Source organism: Antennarius striatus, chromosome 15, assembly GCF_040054535.1.
Source record: "Antennarius striatus isolate MH-2024 chromosome 15, ASM4005453v1, whole genome shotgun sequence".
NCBI classification, from domain to species: Eukaryota; Metazoa; Chordata; class Actinopteri; order Lophiiformes; family Antennariidae; genus Antennarius; species Antennarius striatus.
In genome coordinates this window covers 20,828,794-20,848,029 of record NC_090790.1, presented here as the reverse complement: position 1 = coordinate 20,848,029, position 19,236 = coordinate 20,828,794, and the positions used below count along the sequence as shown (strand labels likewise).

The window sequence follows — 19,236 nt, the reverse complement described above, 5'->3', positions numbered from 1 at the left end:
ATTAGAAAAAAATGAGGTAGAATGAGTAAAACATCAGGGGAAATGAGGTAGAAATTTATTGGATAAATGAATGAGAAAAAAATGGAAAAATGAGGTAGAATTAGAAAAAAATGAGGTAGAATGAGTCAAAAAATTAGGGGAAATGAGGTAGAAAATTTATCGGAAAATGAATGAGAAAAAAATTGGAAAAACGAGGTAGAATAAGAAAAAAATGAGGTAGAGTCAAAATTTAGGGGCAATGAGGTAGAAAATTTATCGGAAAATGAATGACAAAAAAATTGGAAAAATGAGGTAGAATAAGAAAAAAATGAGGTAGAATGAGTCAAAAAATTAGGGGCAATGAGGTAGAAAATTTATCATGAAATGAATGAGAAAAAAAATGAAAAATGAGGTAGAATAAGAAGAATGAGGTAGAATGAGTAAAAAAAAATTAGGGGAAATGATGTAGAAAATTTATCGGAAAATGAATGAGAAAAAAAATTGGAAAAACGAGGTAGAATAAGACAAATTGAGGTAGAAAGAGTCAAAAAATTAGAGGCAATGAGGTAGAAATTTATCAGAAAATGACTGAGAAAAAAAATGGAAAAATGAGGTAGAATGAGTAAATTTTTTGGGAAAAAGTAGAAAATTTATTTGAAAAAATGAGGTAAAATAAGAAAAAAATGAGGTAGAATGAGTCAAAAAATTAGGGGCAATGAGGTAGAAAATTTATCGGAAAATGAATGAGAAAAAAATATGGAAAAATGAGGTAGAATAAGAAAAAATGACGTAGAATGAGGAAAAATAAATTCACAAGTAGAAAATCTATTGGAAAAATTAGGTAGCATAAGAAAAAAATGAGGTAGAATGAGTCAAAAAATGAGGGGAAATGAGGTAGAAAATTTATCGGAAAATGAATGTGAAAAAATGGAAAAATGAAGTAGAATAAGAAAAAAATGAGGTAGAATAACTCAAAAAATTAGGGGCAATGAGGTAGAAAATTTATCAGAAAATGAATGAGAAAAAAATTTGGAAAAATGAGGTAGAATAAGAAAAAAATGAGGTAGAATGAGTAAAAAAAAATTAGGGGAATTGATGTAGAAAATTTATCGGAAAATGAATGAGAAAAAAAATTGGAAAAACGAGGTAGAATAAGAAAAAAATGAGGTAGAAAGAGTCAAAATTTAGGGGCAATGAGGTAGAATATTTATCGGAAAATGAATGAGAAAAAAATTGGAAAAATGAGGTAGAATAAGACAAATTGAGGTAGAAAGAATCAAAAATTAGAGGCAATGAGGTAGAAAATTTATCAGAAAATGAATGAGAAAAAAAATGGAAAAATGAGGTAGAATGAGTAAATTTTTTTGGGAAAAAGTAGAAAATTTATTTGAAAAATGAGGTAAAATAAGAAAAAAATGAGGTAGAATGAGTCAAAAAATTAGGGCAATGAGGTAGAAAATTTATCGGAAAATGAATGAGAAAAAAATATGGAAAAATGAGGTAGAATTAGAAAAAAATGAGGTAGAATGAGTTAAAAAAATTGGGAAAATGAGGTAGAATGAGTAAAATTTTTTGGGAAAAAGCAAAAAATCTATTGGAAAAATGAGGTAAAATATGAAAAAAATGAGGTAGAAAGAGTCAAAAAAAATGAGGGGAAATGAGGTAGAAAATTTATCGGAAAATGAATGAGAAAAAAATTGGAAAAATGAGGTAGAATAAGAAAAAAATGAGGTAGAATGAGTCAAAAAATTAGGGGCAATGAGGTAGTAAATTTATCGGAAAATGAATGAGAAAAAAATATGTATGGAAAAATGAGGTAGAATTAGAAAAAATGAGGTAGAATGAGTAAAAAAAATTGGGAAAATGAGGTAGAATGAGTAAATTTTTTGGGAAAAAGTAGAAAATTTATTTGAAAAATGAGGTAAAATAAGAAAAAAATGAGGTAGAATGACTCAAAAAATTAGGGGCAATGAGGTAGAAAATTTATCAGGAAATGAATGAGAAAAAAATTTGGAAAAAAGAGGTAGAATAAGAAAAAAATGACGTAGAATGAGGAAAAATAAATTCAGAAGTAGAAAATCTATTGGAAAATTAGGTAGCATAAGAAAAAAATGAGGTAGAATGAGTCAAAAAATGAGGGGAAATGAGGTAGAAAATTTATCGGAAAATGAATGAGAAAAAATGGAAAAATGAAGTAGAATAAGAAAAAATGAGGTAGAATAACTCAAAAAATTAGGGGCAATGAGGTAGAAAATTTATCAGAAAATGAATGAGAAAAAAATTTGGAAAATGAGGTAGAATAAGAAAAAAATGAGGTAGAATGAGTAAAAAAAAATTAGGGGAAATGATGTAGAAAATTTATCGGAAAATGAATGAGAAAAAAAATTGGAAAAAACGAGGTAGAATAAGACAAATTGAGGTAGAAAGAGTCAAAAAATTAGAGGCAATGAGGTAGAAAATTTATCAGAAAATGAATGAGAAAAAAATGGAAAAATGAGGTAGAATGAGTAAATTTTTTTGGGAAAAAGTAGAAAATTTATTTGAAAAATGAGGTAAAATAAGAAAAAAATGAGGTAGAATGAGTCAAAAAATTAGGGGCAATGAGGTAGAAAATTTATCGGAAAATGAATGAGAAAAAAATATGGAAAAATGAGGTAGAATTAGAAAAAAATGAGGTAGAATGAGTTAAAAAAATTGGGAAAATGAGGTAGAATGAGTAAAATTTTTTTGGGAAAAAGCAAAAAATCTATTGGAAAAATGAGGTAAAATATGAAAAAAATGAGGTAGAAAGAGTCAAAAAAATGAGGGGAATGAGGTAGAAAATTTATCGGAAAATGAATGAGAAAAAAATATGGAAAAATGAGGTAGAATTAGAAAAAATGATGGTAGAATGAGTAAAAAAAATTGGGAAAATGAGGTAGAATGAGTAAATTTTTATGGGAAAAAGTAGAAAATTTATTTGAAAAATGAGGTAAAATAAGAAAAAAATGAGGTAGAATGACTCAAAAAATTAGGGGCAATGAGGTAGAAAATTTATCAGGAAATGAATGAGAAAAAAATTTGGAAAAAAAGAGGTAGAATAAGAAAAAATGACGTAGAATGAGGAAAAATAAATTCAGAAGTAGAAAATCTATTGGAAAAATTAGGTAGCATAAGAAAAAAATGAGGTAGAATGAGTCAAAAAATGAGGGGAAATGAGGTAGAAAATTTATCGGAAAATGAATGAGAAAAAATGGAAAAATGAAGTAGAATAAGAAAAAAATGAGGTAGAATAACTCAAAAAATTAGGGGCAATGAGGTAGAAATTTATCAGAAATGAATGAGAAAAAAATTTGGAAAAATGAGGTAGAAAATAAGAAAAAAATGAGGTAGAATGAGGAAAAATAAATTCGGAAGACAGTAGAAAATCTATTGAAAAATGAAGTAGAATAAGAAAAAAATGAGGTAGAATGAGTAAAAAAAATTAGGGGAAATGATGTAGAAAATTTATCGGAAAATGAATAAGAAAAAAAATTGGAAAAATGAGGTAAAATATGAAAAAAATGAGGTAGAAAGAGTCAAAAAAATGAGGGGAAATGAGGTAGAATAAGAAAAAAATGAGGTAGAATGAGGGAAAAAAATTGGGAAAATGAGGTAGAAAATTTATCGGAAAATGAATGAGAAAAAAATATGGAAAAATGAGGTAGAAATAGAAAAAAAATGAGGTAGAATGAGTTAAAAAAAATTGGGAAAATGAGGTAGAATGAGTAAATTTTTTTGGGAAAAAGTAGAAAATCTACTTGAAAAATGAGGTAAAATAAGAAAAAATGAGGTAGAATGACTCAAAAAATTAGGGGCAATGAGGTAGAAAATTTATCAGGAAATGAATGAGAAAAAAAATGGAAAAATGAGGTAGAATAAGAAAAGAATGAGGTAGAATAACTAAAAAAAATTGGGAAAATGAGGTAGAGTGAGTACAATTTTTTGGGAAAAAGCAAAAAATCTATTGGAAAAATGACGTAAAATATGAAAAAAATGAGGTAGAAAGAGTCAAAAAAATGAGGGGAAATGAGGTAGAAAATTTATCGGAAAATGAATGAGAAAAAAAATTGGAAAAACGAGGTAGAATAAGACAAAATGAGGTAGAAAGAGTCAAAAAATTAGAGGCAATGAGGTAGAAAATTTATCGGAAAATGAATGAGAAAAAAATTGGAAAAATGAGGTAGAATAAGGAAAAATTAGGTAGAATGAGTCAAAAAATTAGGGGCAATGAGGTAGAAAATTTATCGGAAAATGAATGAGAAAAAAATATGGAAAAATGAGGTAGAATTAGAAAAAATGAGGTAGAATGATTAAAAAAATTGGAAAAACGAGGTAGAGTGAGTACAATTTTTTGGGAAAAAGCAAAAAATCTATTGGAAAAATGACGTAAAATATGAAAAAAATGAGGTAGAAAGAGTCAAAAAAGTAGAGGCAATGAGGTAGAAAATTTATCGGAAAATGAATGAGAAAAAAATTGGAAAAATGAGATAGAATAAGAAAAAAATGAGGTAGAATGAGTCAAAAAATTAGGGGCAATGAGGTAGAAAATTTATCGGAAAATGAATGAGAAAAAAATATGGAAAAATGAGGTAGAATTAGAAAAAATGAGGTAAAATGATTAAAAAAAATTGGGAAAATGAGGTAGAATGAGTAAATTTTTTTGGGAAAAAGTAGAAAATTTATTTGAAAAATGAGGTAAAATGAGAAAAAAATGAGGTAGAATGAGTCAAAAAATTAGGGGCAATGAGGTAGAAAATTTATCGGAAAATGAATGAGAAAAAAATATGGAAAAATGAGGTAGAATTAGAAAAAAATGAGGTAGAATGAGTAAAAAAAATTGGGAAAATGAGGTAGAATGAGTAAATTTTTTTGGGAAAAAGCAAAAAATCTATTGGAAAAATGAGGTAAAATATGAAAAAAAAAAGGTAGAAAGAGTCAAAAAAATGAGGGGAAATGAGGTAGAAAATTTATCGGAAAATGAATGAGAAAAAAAATTGGAAAAACGAGATAGAATAAGACAAAATGAGGTAGAAAGAGTCAAAAAATTAGGGGAAATGAGGTAGAAAATTTATCGGAAAATGAATGAGAAAAAAAATTGGAAAAATGAGGTAGAATAAGAAAAAAATGAGGTAGAACGAGGGAAAAAATTGGGAAAATGAGGTAGAATGAGTAAAAAATTTTTGGGAAAAAGTAGAAAATTTACTGGAAAAATGAGGTAGAAAAAGAAAAAAATGAGGTAGAATGAGTCAAAATTTAGGGGCAATGAGGTAGAAAATTTATCGGAAAATGAATGAGGAAAAAATTGGAAAAATGAGGTAAAATATGAAAAAAATGAGGTAGAAAGAGTCAAAAAATGAGGGGAAATGAGGTAGAATAAGAAAAAAATGAGGTAGAATGAGGGAAAAAAAATTGGGAAAATGAGGTAAAATGAGTAAAATTTTTGGGAAAAAGTAGACAATTTATTGGAAAAATGAGGTAGAATAAGAAAAAATGAGGTAGAATGAGGAAAAATAAATACGGAAAATGTAGAAAATCTATTGGAAAATTGAGGAAAAAGAAGAAAAAAATTAGGTAGAATGAGTCAAAAAATTAGGGGAAATGAGGTAGAAAATTTATCGGAAAATGAATGAGAAAAAAAATTGGAAAAATGAGGTAGAATAAGAAAAAAATGAGGTAGAACGAGGGAAAAAATTGGGAAAATGAGGTAGAATGAGTAAAAAAAATTTGGGAAAAAGTAGAAAATTTACTGGAAAAATGAGGTAGAATAAGAAAAAAATGAGGTAGAATGAGTTAAAAAAAATTAGCGGAAATGAGGTAGAGTGTGTAAATTTTTTGGGGAAAAAGTAGAAAATCTATTTGAAAAATGAGGTAAAATAAGAAAAAAATGAGGTAGAATGAGTAAAATATCAGGGGAAATGAGGTAGAAAATTTATTGGATAAATGAATGAGAAAAAAATGGAAAAATGAGGTAGAATTAGAAAAAAATGAGGTAGAATGAGTTAAACAAATTGGGAAAATGAGGTAGAATGAGTAAATTTTTTTGGGAAAAAGTAGAAAATCTACTTGAAAATGAGGTAAAATAAGAAAAAAATGAGGTAAAATGACTCAAAAAATTAGGGGCAATGAGGTAGAAAATTTATCAGGAAATGAATGAGAAAAAAATTTGGAAAAAAGAGGTAGAATAAGAAAAAAATGACGTAGAATGAGGAAAAATAAATTCAGAAGTAGAAAATCTATTGGAAAAATTAGGTAGCATAAGAAAAAAATGAGGTAGAATGAGTCAAAAAATGAGGGGAAATGAGGTAGAAAATTTATCGGAAAATGAATGAGAAAAAAAATTGGAAAAACGAGGTAGAATAAGACAAAATGAGGTAGAAAGAGTCAAAAAATTAGGGGTAATGAGGTAGAAAATTTATCGGAAAATGAATGAGAAAAAAATTGGAAAAATGAGGTAGAATAAGACAAAATGAGGTAGAAAGAGTCAAAAAATTAGAGGCAATGAGGTAGAAAATTTATCGGAAAATGAATGAGAAAAAAATTGGAAAAATGAGGTAGAATAAGAAAAAAATGAGGTAGAATGAGTAAAAAAATTTGGGAAAATGAGGTAGAATGAGTACAATTTTTTGGGAAAAAGTAAAAAATCTATTGGAAAAATGAGGTAAAATATGAAAAAAATGAGGTAGAAAGAGTCAAAAAAATGAGGGGAAATGAGGTAGAAAATTTATCAGAAAATGAATAAGAAAAAAAATTAGAAAAATAAGGTAGAATAAGAAAAAAATGAGGTAGAATGAGATTTAAAAAATGAGGAGAAATGAGGTAGAAAATTTATCGGAAAATGAATGAGAAAAAAAATGGGAAAAATGAGGTAGAATAAGAAAAAAATGAGGTAGAATGAGTCAAAAAATTAGGGGAAATGAGGTAGAAAATTTATCGGAAAATGAATGAGAAAAAAAATTGGAAAAATGAGGTAGAATAAGAAAAAAATGAGGTAGAATGCGTAAAATAAATTGGGAAAATGAGGTAGAATGAGTAAAAAATTTTGGGAAAAAGTAGAAAATTTACTGGAAAAATGAGATAGAATAAGAAAAAAATGAAGTAGAATGAGTTAAAAAAAATTACGGGAAATGAGGTAGAGTGGGTAAATATTTGGGGGAAAAAGTAGAAAATCTATTTGAAAAATGAGGTAAAATAAGAAAAAAATGAGGTAGAATGAGTAAAGTATCAGGGGAAATGAGGTAGAAAATTTATTGGATAAATGAATGAGAAAAAAATGGAAAAATTAGGTAGAATTAGAAAAAAATGAGGTAGAATGAGTCAAAAAAATTAGGGGAATTGAGGTAGAAAATTTATCGGAAAATGAATGAGAAAAAAATTGGAAAAATGAGGTAGAATTAGAAAAAATGAGGTAGAATGAGTAAAAAAAATTGGGAAAATGAGGTAGAATGAGTGAAAAATTTTGGGAAGAAGTAGAAAATCTATTGGAAAAATGAAGTAGAATAAGAAAAAAATGAGGTAGAATGAGTAAAAAAAAATTAGCGGATATGATGTAGAAAATTTATCGGAAAATGAATGAGAAAAAAAATTGGAAAAACGAGGTAGAATAAGAAAAAAATGAGGTAGAAAGAGTCAAAATTTAGGGGCAATGAGGTAGAAAATTTATCGGAAAATGAATGAGAAAAAAATATGGAAAAATGAGGTAGAATTAGAAAAAAAAGAGGTAGAATGAGTTAAAAAAAATTGGGAAAATGAGGTAGAATGAGTAAATTTTTTTGGGAAAAAGTAGAAAATCTACTTGAAAAATGAGGTAAAATAAGAAAAAATGAGGTAGAATGACTCAAAAAATTAGGGGCAATGAGGTAGAAAATTTATCAGGAAATGAATGAGAAAAAAAATGGAAAAATGAGGTAGAATAAGAAAAGAATGAGGTAGAATAAGTTAAAAAAAATTGGGAAAATGAGGTAGAGTGAGTACAATTTTTTGGGAAAAAGCAAAAAATCTATTGGAAAATGAGGTAAAATATGAAAAAAAATGAGGTAGAAAGAGTCAAAAAAATGAGGGGAAATGAGGTAGAAAATTTATCGGAAAATGAATGAGAAAAAAATTGGAAAAACGAGGTAGAATAAGAAAAAAATGAGGTAGAATGAGTCAAAAAATTAGGGGCAATGAGGTAGAAAATTTATCGGAAAATGAATGAGAAAAAAATATGGAAAAATGAGGTAGAATTAGAAAAAATGAGGTAGAATGAGTAAAAAAATTGGGAAAATGAGGTAGAATGAGTAAATTTTTTTGGGAAAAAGTAGAAAATATACTTGAAAAATGAGGTAAAATAAGAAAAAAATGAGGTAGAATGACTCAAAAAATTAGGGGCAATGAGGTAGAAAATTTATCAGGAAATGAATGAGAAAAAATTTTGGAAAAATGAGGTAGAATAAGAAAAAAATGACGTAGAATGAGGAAAAATAAATTCAGAAGAAGTAGAAAATCTATTGGAAAAATTAGGTAGAATAAGAAAAAATGAGGTAGAATGAGTCAAAAAATGAGGGGAAATGAGGTAGAAAGTTTATCGGAAAATGAATGAGAAAAAATGGAAAAATGAAGTAGAATAAGAAAAAAATGAGGTAGAATAACTCAAAAAATTAGGGGCAATGAGGTAGAAAATTTATCAGAAAATGAATGAGAAAAAAATTTGGAAAAATGAGGTAGAATAAGAAAAAAATGAGGTAGAATGAGGAAAAATAAATTCGGAAGAAGTAGAAAATCTATTGGAAAAATGAAGTAGAATAAGAAAAAAATGAGGTAGAATGAGTTAAAAAAATTAGGGGAAATGATGTAGAAAATTTATTGGATAAATGATTGAGGAGAAAAAATTGGAAAAATGAGGTAGAATAAGAAAAAAATGAGGTAGAATGAGTAAAAAAAATTGGGAAAATGAGGTAGAGTGAGTAAAAAAATTGGGTAAAAGTAGAAAATCTATTGGAAAAATGAGGTAGAATAAGAAAAAAATGAGGTAGAATGAGTAAAATAAATTGGGAAAATGAGGTAGAGTGAGTAAATTTTTTTTGGGAAAAAGTCAAAAATCTATTGGAAAAATGAGGTAAAATATGAAAAAAATGAGGTAGAAAGAGTAAAAAACTGAGGGGAAATGAGGTAGAAAATTTATCAGAAAATGAATGAGAAAAAAAATTGGAAAAATAAGGTAGAATAAGAAAAAAATGAGGTAGAATGAGTCAAAAAAATTAGGGGAAATGAGGTAGAAAATTTATCGGAAAATTAATGAGAAAAAAAAATGGAAAAATGAGGTAGAAAAAGAAACAAATGAGGTAGAATGAGTAAAAATGAATTCGGAAAATGTAGAAAATTTATTGGAAAAATGAGGTAGAATAAGAAAAAATGAGGTAGAAAGAGATTTAAAAAATGAGGGGAAATGAGGTAGAAAATTTATCGGAAAAAGAATGAGAAAAAAAATGGAAAATGAGGTAGAATGAGAAAAAAATGAGGTAGAATGAGTAAAATAAATTGGGAAAATGAGGTAGAATGAGTAAAAATGAAATTTGAAAATGTAGAAAATCCATTGGAAAAATGAGGTAAAATAAGAAAAAAATTAGGTAGAATGAATCCAAAAATTAGGGGAAATGAGGCAGAAAATTTATCGGAAAATGAATGAGAAAAAAAATGGAAAAATTAGGTAGAATAAGAAAAGAATGAGGTAGAATAAGTAAAAAAAAATTGGGAAAATGAGGTAGAGTGAGTACAATTTTTTGGGAAAAACTAAAAAATCTATTGGAAAAATGAGGTAAAATAAGAAAAAAATGAGGTAGAATGAGGAAAAATAAATTCGGAAGAAGTAGAAAATCTATTGGAAAAATGAGGTAGAATAAGAAAAAAATGAGGTAGAATGAGTTAAAAAAAATTAGGGGAAATGATGTCGAAAATTTATTGGATAAATGATTGAGGAAAAAAATTGGAAAAATGAGGTAGAATAAGAAAAAAATGAGGTAGAATGAGGGGAAAAATTTGGGAAAATGAGGTAGAGTGAGTAAAAAAATTGGGTAAAAGTAGAAAATCTATTGGAAAAATGAGGTAGAATAAGAAAAAAATGAGGTAGAATGAGTAAAATAAATTGGGAAATTGAGGTAGAGTGAGTAAAAAATTTTGGGAAAAAGTAGAAAATCTATTGGAAAAATGAGGTAAAATAAGAAAAAAATGAGGTAGAAAGAGTCAAAAAATGAGGGGAAATGATGTAGAAAATTTATCGGAAAATGAATGAGAAAAAAAATTAAATTCCTTTTTTTTTTTCTGAAATAAGGGGGAGGTGCCTTAAACAGAAATATTAATTGAATAAAAAAGAAAAATATAAATAAATAATTTCAGAAATAAAAAGGTTAAGGTTGGGGTTAGGGTTAGGGTTAAAGTTAGGGTTAAGGTTAAGGTTGGGGTTAGGGCTAGAGTTTGTGTTAGGGTTAGGGGTTAAGGTTAGGGGTTAGGGTCAAGGTTGGGGTTAGGGTTAAGGTTTGGGTTAAGGTTGGGGTTAGGTTTAAAGTTAAGGTTAGGGTTAGGGTTAAGGTTAAGGTTAAAGGTCCCGTATTATGTATTTTTAACTTAATGTCATTCAGCTGCCAGATGTCCAACTAGACTGTATTCCAAATATTTTGACCTAAAGTGATCTGTGGTCCTAAATATCAGCTTTTCAAAATCGCTCATCTCAGCTCCTCACAAAACGCTTCGCTACTTCGCTACTGCGGCCTCCGGCTGCAGTATGTTAATGAGCTCCGCTGGGCCACGCCTCCTTCACCTGGGCCACGCCCCTCTGAAGTAGAGCGTTAGGCTAACGGGACACTGACCGGCGTTACGTTTGTTAGCATTATGGCATTTGGAGGACCCATCGTGTCGCCGTACATTCATGACCCTGAGTCGGACCCAGAGGCTCCAGAAGAAACACCGACTGTGCGGCTGCAGCAGGACGTTTCTGATTGGTTAGTCCGTGTGAACGGTACTTAGTTGGTTCTGTTGTTTTGTTGTGTAACCTACGTCATCACAGGACGTTAGCATCGTCCGGTAGCTACTTTAGCTTCTACTCCCGCCTCTCATCACACAGTAATAATGTCACATGTCTTATTATGTATTTTGTATATGTACAGATGTGTTTACTGTTAAAATGTTTGTTTGTTTTTTTGTTTTGTTTTTTGTTTTGTTTTTTTGCTGTATTTTTTTTGTATTTTGTATTTATGTATTTTTTTGCTGTATTTTGCTGTATTTCTATCAGTGACAGTAAAGTCTGATGGTGGTTCTGATAGTTATTACCATGTGGCTAATGCTAGCTTCTGCTCACGGCTAAGTGACTTTATTTTCACATTGATTTAACCCGTTACTAAGCTGCTAAATGTTTGAGGCAGTCCTCTGTGACGAGACACACGGAGCTGACACCTGCTACCATCACACCAGGTTAATGCTGAAATGTAGCGTTTATCTACTCTATTTTGAGGTGTCTTCACCTGTTGTACAGGTGTCTTCACCTGTTGTACAGGTGTCTTCACCTGTTGTACAGGTGTCTTCACCTGTTGTACAGGTGTCTTCACCTGTTGTACAGGTGTCTTCACCTGTTGTACAGGTGTTCCTGTGGACACTGAATGTGTGCCAACAGAAGCAGAAAACATCTGTTTGGAGACACAAGTAACAAGCTCACAGCTACACCACAAAGTCTCTATTTGGCTACTTTTACCATTATAAACTCAAATGACCTTTACCATGTTTCTCACTGTAGGTTAGGAGCCGTCTGCAGGTTGATGAAGTTCCGTACATGACTCAACATCCTGGGTTCCAGCCTGTGTGCCTAAACGTGTACACCCTACAAAGGGCCGGTCACATACTGAGGGCCGAGTGTGGCCCTTCAGTCTGAGACCAATACATCGGTAAGTCGTTCTTTGAAAAATGTCGGAATAAAAACTAGTTATGTCTTATTTTGCTTCATCAGGCATTCCTTCATTAATGCAGTAACATGACATATACAGTATAGGTACAACAAAGTCTAATATATTGTATTTGCGACACCTTGATTTTTACCTTATTAATAGACATGTTGAACATTTTTTGGTATTCACAATCCATTTCTGTTGACATATACAAGCATCTATTTACATAAAACAATACATCCAATAATAATGAGAACACAGAGCCATCCTGTCAGGAGATCAACAACAGTTGTAATACTCAGGATTGAAAACATTGTGAAATAAATAGTTTTGTGTCCTCCCTCTGTAGCTGGTGCAGACATCTGGCCTATCGCCCCTTTGTTGGCTGGTGCTGGGGCTACTTAGGGTGCAGAATCCGGGTCGTCATCCCAGCCTGTGGGGTCCTTCACATACGCCAGGAGTTTCCTGAAGACGAAGGCCACAACGCTGGATTTAGACCGAGTCTTGGTTGAACCAGGTCATGTAGCTGGCAATGACCTCCTCCTTGTCCGGACGCTCACACTGGGCAGACAGATTCTTGGGGAGAGGAATGGACAACATCTCAGGTGTGTATGGCACGGGGTCCACCAAGACTTTGTCACATATGAGGTCCAACATGTCAGCTACAAAACCTGTTCAATAAAACACAAAGATAGATCTTTACTGTTGTTGATATTGTTTGATTCATTTCTCTGTTTAGAAAAATTGTGTTCAAAATACATCCTGGTACTTGCTACTAATTTATTTATTTGTATGGTTACTTTTTACTGTGTTTTGTTGTGAACAATTACCAACAGAATTTTACAACATGTTTGTTTGAAATATTAAAATATTACAACACTAACAAAATGTTGGCTCTGTCTGGTGAGGTTTGACTCCTCATTGTCCCTTCAAAAGCCTTTGGAAAGTGGATCTTATAGAGGGGTACACCAAACGTAACGACATAAGGAGCCAAAACAATACATGACATACATGAATCTGTCTCAGAAATTTTTATACTAAAGTCTTCACTTCACCTACTGTCTTGCTGGAATATTCTAATACACAACACTCTTATTTTTTACTGAACTACTATCAACACATGTGCATTCACTAACACCTGTAGACAATAGCAGACTAACAGCTATGAACCGCTGGCTGGCGCTACTGTAGGGAACAGGGTTTAGGCTTCGTAGATAACTGGCCTTCCTTCTGGGGCCGCCCCGAGCTGCTGAGAGCTGACGGCCTGCATCCTACTGGGGCAGGGGCAGCTCTTTTGTCCAGGAATATAGACAGGGCCTTACAGCGTCTTTAACAATAGCCATACAGCGCTCGGGCTGCAGGTGATTAGAGAGCCTGCTAGGGTAGTTGTTGGTGCGGTTGTGGAGTCTAGACTAGGAAACCATCAGACTGATGGAATAGTTAGTAACACTGAGACTGTCTCCTTCCCTCAGATTTTTAATAAAATGGCCCGGGACATTACCCATGTGAATCTTACTTCTGCTCTTATCACCATTGACAAGGTACTGTTCAGTGAAGCACCTGATCAGGTTATCCAAGACTCTATACCTGAAAGCATCCCAGTTATTGTATCACATCGTGTTTATAGGTCTTTACCTCCCAGATTTATTGAGACGCGGCATCTGATTAAGATTAATACATCCTCAGCTGTTAAACCGTCTAACAATCATGTTAGTGACACTACCACATTTCAATTTGGCCTTTTAAATATTAGATCAATGTCATCTAAGGCCTTGCTTGTGAACGATTTAATTCTTCAGCATGGCCTGGATATGATTGCTCTATGTGAAACATGGCTAAAACCAAATGTCTTCTTACCGTTAAATGAAGCTTCACCACCTGATTTTACATACGCTCATGCCGCAAGGGCTGATAAACAGGGTGGAGGTGTTGCTTTAGTCTACAAATCTATTCTGAACCTGACTTCTAATCTAGATATTCATTTTACATCTTTTGAGGCTCTTGTTCTAAAACCATCGCCTACAGCTGTAAACAGCAGGCTTTATCTTGTAGTAGTCTATAGACCGCCTGGTCCCTATTCTTTATTCTTAGAAGAATTTGGTGAATTCATTTCGGATCTAATTACTCAATCTGATGAGGTTATGGTGACAGGTGATTTTAACATTCATTTAAATAACCCTAGTGATCCGTTGTGTAAAGCTTTCCTAACCCTCCTGGACATGTTAGGTTTCACTCAGTGGGTTCATGAAGCAACTCATTCCAGTGGTAATACCCTAGATCTGATTCTATCGCGTGGTATAAATGTTACTGCTGTGACTGTCTCTCCTCTTACGTCAGTGATATCTGACCATTTTCTTATTACTTTTAAAGCAGCCTTTACTTGTCAAAATAGCATTACTCCTGATTTAGTCACTACTCGCCATATCGGCTTGTCAACAGTATCTAAACTTAGTGAGCTTCTACCTGAGGTATTGACTCCTTTTACTGTAGCATCAGGATCAATCAAAAATTACACTAGTGATCTAAACTCAGCTCTTTCTAGTCTGTTGGACTCAGTTGCACCTCTAAAAACTAAAACCATAGGGGTGCGCAGGTCTACACCATGGTTTAACGAGGAGACGCGCTCTCAGACGGGCCTGTAGGAGTTTAGAGCGCAGGTGGCGTAAATCTAAATCTAAATCATGCTACATCTCTTGGCACGAGTGTGTCTTAAATTACAAACGTGCTCTGTCCACCGCTAAAGCTGCCTATTTCTCCAAATTAATAAGTAAAAATAAACACAACCCTCGATTTCTGTTTAATACTGTAGCCAGATTGACCCAGAAACAGTCAACGGCAAGCAGCTTGTTATTGGCAGCTGATGATTTCCAAGATTTTTTCTGCCGTAAAATTGATAACATTAGACATGAAATTACTTCTTCAGCTTCACCTGGATCAAAATTTGATGTGGTTCCTTCTCTGGGTGTTAAAACCCAACTTTTCTCTTTAACACACTTTGAGAATGTCTCTCTGGTAGAATTAACGAAGTTGGTCTCATTCTCCAAACCTACTACATGCCTCTTAGACCCTCTCCCTGCTAAATTAGTTAAAGAATTATGGCCATTGCTGGGCCCTACTATGTTAAATGTAGTTAATCTTTCTCTTGCAACTGGTGTTGTTCCCACTAGCTTTAAAGCGGCCGTGGTTAAACCTCTGCTTAAAAAGCCACATCTCGACCAAGAGTCTTTAAATAATTATAGACCAGTTTCTAACCTTCCATTCTTATCTAAAATACTAGAAAGGGTAGTATCTCAACAGCTCTTAGATTATTTATCATTAAGCGGTCTTTTCGAACCATTCCAATCAGCTTTTCGGGCCCGCCATTCCACTGAAACAGCACTTACCAAAGTTGTGAATGATCTCCTATTAAATCTGGACTCTGATACCACTTCTGTTCTCCTTCTTTTGGATCTTAGTGCAGCATTTGATACTATAGATCACTGTATACTCCTTGACCGACTGGAGAGACAGTTTGGTGTCTGTGAGTTAGCTCTGGCTTGGTTAAAATCTTATCTATCTGATAGGACACAATGTGTCTCCTACAATAATAAAACTTCTGCCTTCTCCGACGTCAAATATGGCGTACCTCAGGGGTCTGTCCTTGGTCCTCTACTATTCTCCCTGTATGTTGCACCTCTTGGTCAAATTATACGCAGCTTTGGAATAAGTTTCCACTGTTATGCTGATGACACACAACTTTATATGCCTATAAAAGCAGATGATCGATCTGAATTGAGTAAACTAGAGGCCTGTCTTTCTGCTGTGAATAGTTGGATGTCCAGTAATTTCCTGCTCCTAAACCCAGACAAAACTGAAATGTTAATCATTGGCCCTGCACGACATAGACACCAATTTCAACACCTAACAATATCTGTAGATAACTGTCTTATAACCCATAGTTCAACAGTCAAGAACCTTGGAGTAACGTTAGATTCAACTCTCTCCTTTGACCAGGATATTAAAGAGGTGACAAAGATCGGCTTCTTTCATCTACGTAATATTTCCAAAATTAGGTCCTCTCTAGCCATGGCTGATGCAGAAATTTTGATTCATGCCTTTGTGTCCTCTAGACTTGACTATTGTAATGTTCTGTTATCAGGGTTGCCTCGGTCTAGAACTAGGGACCTTCAGATGGTTCAGAACACAGCAGCAAGAACATTAACTAAAACTAGGAAATTTGACCATATCACCCCAGTTTTGGCTGCATTACACTGGCTCCCGATTCATGTTAGATCCGATTTTAAGGTACTCTTACTAACATACAAAAGCCTTAATGGGCTTGCACCAACCTATCTGTCTGATCTTGTTAAACCTTACACGCCGACTAGGGCTCTCCGCTCTCAGAATACTGGTCTCTTGTGTGTTCCTAGATTTAAAAAGAAGTCAGCTGGCCAGAGGGCCTCCTCCTATCGTGCCCCTTTCTTGTGGAATAACCTCCCTATAAATATTAGACAGTCTGAATCTGTAAATGTCTTTAAATCTAGACTCAAAACATATCTGTTCGACCTAACATATAAGTAATATCGGGGATGGCGGTCTCAATGTTTAGGTTTAGCCTAGTCCTGCCGACGAGCCGTAGGATTTCTTAGTTAGGCCCCTGCCTCCCATTACTCCTCTGCCATTCTGGTCCCTCTAGCACCACTCTCCCCCTGTTCTCTCTGTCTCTCTCCCTCCTTCTGCTGTTCTCTCTCTCAGGCCTCTGTGTGGTGGATCATCGGCAATCGGCTACCTCTGTCTGCTTCCATGGCTGGCGATAGCACAAGCTGTACAGTGGTCCTGTTTCACCATCCACTAGGGGAGTGCTGGTTCTGCCTCAGTTGGTTCTGCTGTGGTTTTGGGGTTTTGCCAGAGTAACCTTGACTTTAACTTTTTTGAGCTGAATGACTTAGGCACTGTCTGGTCTGTCCTCAGAGTGGTGGATCCTCGGCAATCGGTGACCTCTGTGTGCTTCATCGGCTGGTGGTGACTCGCTCTACTGGATGGATCGGCGTGCCTTTGTTATACATTTATTGTTACTGTTATTGTTACTGTTATTATTATCGTGTTGTTAATCTGTACATGCGGTATCTATTGCTTCGTCTGTCCACTCCTGGAAGAGGGGTCCCTCCTCTGCAGTCTTCCTGAGGTTTCTCCCATCCATTTTTTCCCCTGTTAAAAGGGTTTTGGGGGGAGTTGTTCCTTATCCGATGCGAGGGTCGCACTGCTTGCAGTGCACAAAGGTCAGAGGGATATCGTCCATGTGCAGATTGTAAAGCCCTTTGAGACATTGATTGTGAATCTGGGCTATATAAGAATAAATAAACTTGAAAACTTGAAACTTGAAACTATATTTAGAAAATTAGTGTAATCAATTTTATTAAACATTGTATGGAATATGACTTGTACATACCTTTACTTCAATAGTGGGAATGAAGAGTCCTGCAGGACAGCTGTGTACCAACAGTATGGGTGTCCACTGGGTCAGTTTGGCCCCCCACGACCCTTCAAGCTGTGGGCTGAAAGGACTATGAGCGTTGTTGCTATGACGACCAGCAAACAATCGACTCTAACACGTGCGCGCGCACACACAATACGAAACAAAGCACAACTCCCTACTTAGCCTAGCATTAGCTGACTTTATTTATGCTGACAGGTAATAGGAAAGAAAATATGAACCAACTTACTGTGTTTTAGTTTTATACTGTAGGTCCAGCACGCACACACGTGTGGGAGTGCACACACACACGCACGCACGCACGCACGCACGCACACACACACACACACACACACACACACACACACACACACGCAATACGCAGACGCGAACAAAGCAGACCTCCCTACTTAGCCTAGCATAGCATGACTTCATTCATGCTAACCAACAAAAAGAAAAAAGATCAAATGTGAGCCCAACTCTGGTGAGATGTACCTACAGTAGGTGCTGTAGGTTTAGCACACACACGTTGGACCTACAGTAGGTGCTGTAGGTTTAGCACACACACGTTGGACCTACAGTAGGTGCTGTAGGTTTAGCACACACACGTTGTACCTACAGTAGGTACTGTAGGTTTAGCACACACACGTTGGACCTACAGTAGGTACTGTAGGTTTAGCACACACACGTTGTACCTACAGTAGGTACTGTAGGTTCAGCACACACACGTTGGAGCCACACACACAAACACCAAACAAAGCAGCACCACCTAATTAGCCACATAGCACTGATCACTCATGCTAACAGACAACTGCTAAAGATAAATGTGGTCAGACTTACCTTATCCAGGGTACAGGTCCTTGGTCCTTGGTCCAGGGTACAGGTCCTTGGTCCTTGGTCCAGGGTGCAGGTCCTTGGTCCTTGGTCCAGGGTGCAGGTCCTTGGTCCTTGGTCCAGGGTACAGGTCCTTGGTCCTTGGTCCAGGGTGCAGGTCCTTGGTCCTTGGTCCAGGGTACAGGTCCTTGGTCCTTGGTCCAGGGTACAGGTCCTTGGTCCAGGGTGCAGGTCCTTGGTCCTTGGTCCTTGGTCCAGGGTACAGGTCCTTGGTCCTTGGTCCAGGGTGCAGGTCCTTGGTCCTTGGTCCAGGGTACAGGTCCTTGGTCCTTGGTCCAGGGTGCAGGTCCTTGGTCCTTGGTCCAGGGTGCAGGTCCTTGGTCCAGGGGGCAGGTCCTTGGTCCTTGGTCCAGGGTGCAGGTCCTTGGTCCTTGGTCCAGGGTGCAGGTCCTTGTCCCTATGGTGGGGAGTGATCCTGAATGAGGACCAGTCTCAGACAAAGCCCCGTCTGGACTGACCCTCGTTGCTAACACAGGCTGGAGTGAAGTGGTTCACACACAAACTAACGAGCAGGAGATGTAGCTGCACAGAGACATTAAACATGAAATGTAACCACGGTCTGTTCTGTTCTTCATTGATGGGATTAAAAATAAACGCAGGTGTTGATTTGTACAATCAACACCTGAACAACTATCATGTCTCCCTCTGACGGACGCCATGTCAACAGACTGCTGCCTCACGTCCGACTTGGGGATGGCCACGCCCTTGGGCGTGTCAACCAGTCCATATCGTCCACGCCCCTGAGCATGTCCACCAATCAGTATCGTCCAATACTCTGTCCAATAGCGGAGTGCAAAGTCTGAGGTCAAGGATGCCTATTCTAGCGCTTTGTGGTCGAATCGAGTCTTCAGAGCCATGACTTCCTAAAAGTCCAAACATCTAATGATGCAGGAAGTGTTTGTTTACCAGGTTCTAGGAGTTGGTCGGGTTAGGGAGGACCACTATGTATATGTAGAGACCTGGAGAAGTGTGACTTTCAGA

At 34.9% G+C, this 19,236-nt stretch overlaps 1 long non-coding RNA gene across 1 annotated transcript; it reads right to left on the bottom strand.

Annotated features, from left to right (window-relative positions):
- Positions 1 to 12,141: 12,141 nt before the first annotated feature.
- Positions 12,142 to 18,626, bottom strand: LOC137608738 (uncharacterized). Its single transcript, XR_011038224.1, has 3 exons — positions 18,202 to 18,626; positions 17,338 to 17,443; positions 12,142 to 12,580 (listed from the first exon to the last, which is right to left on the bottom strand). It is a non-coding gene; the product is annotated as an uncharacterized lncRNA (long non-coding RNA).
- Positions 18,627 to 19,236: the final 610 nt, after the last annotated feature.